Consider the following 942-nt stretch of genomic DNA (forward strand, 5'->3'; position numbering starts at 1 on the left):
CAAAGAAAGTTAAATGTATAACTGTTTGCAACCACTAGAATACATTACACTAAAATGCATTAAAATAGAAACCAGTAATAATATTTCACAGTATTACAGTTTTTACTGTATTTTCAATCAAATACATACAACCTTGGTATGCATAAGAGACTTCTTTCAAAACTTAAAATATATTACTGACCCCAAATGTTTGAACAGTAGTGTTTTTAGTAACATTAAAAAAAAAAGATTTATTATGTTAGCTTCGGTTCATGCAGTAGCTAACGTGAAATAAGAACGAATAATAATTTTAAAGAATTTAATATTTAGTTCTATTACTATTAATGGTGTAAATAGATTAATAATTGCTGAAAAAATATATTTTGTTAGTTCATTATTTTGACTGTATTAATACAGTAAAAAAAAACATGGACAAGATCACTTCCAGAATAAAGATTTCCTGATTTGTGAATTTACTCTCCCTCATGTGCTCCAATATGTTCATGTCTTTCTTTCTTCGGTCAAAAAGAAATTAAGGTTTTTGAGGAAAATTTTCCAGGATTTTTCTTCAGTGGATTTTATTGGGGATCTATGGAAGCCCGTTTCCACCACTGAATAAAAAATAAAAAAGATTGCGACTTTTTATCTCTCAATTCTAAATTTTTTTTCTTAAGATTGCGTGATACAAACTTGCGATTCTGACTTTTTTTCTGAGAATTGAGATATAAACTTGCAATTTGCGAGTTATAAATTCAGAATTTCAAAATATAAACTTTTAAAATCTGACAAATAAACTGATATAAATGCGCAATTGCAAGAAAAAAGTCAGAATTGTAAGATAAGTAGCTGCAATCGCGAGTTATAAAGTCAGAATTGTGTGATATAAACTCACAATTGTGAGAACACAATTGTCTTTTTCTCCTCAAAACTGGACTTTATAATTCGCAATTGTGAGTTTAAATC

The sequence above is a fragment of the Garra rufa genome, chromosome 1 (genome assembly GCF_049309525.1).
Source record: "Garra rufa chromosome 1, GarRuf1.0, whole genome shotgun sequence".
Classification (NCBI taxonomy): Eukaryota; Metazoa; Chordata; class Actinopteri; order Cypriniformes; family Cyprinidae; genus Garra; species Garra rufa.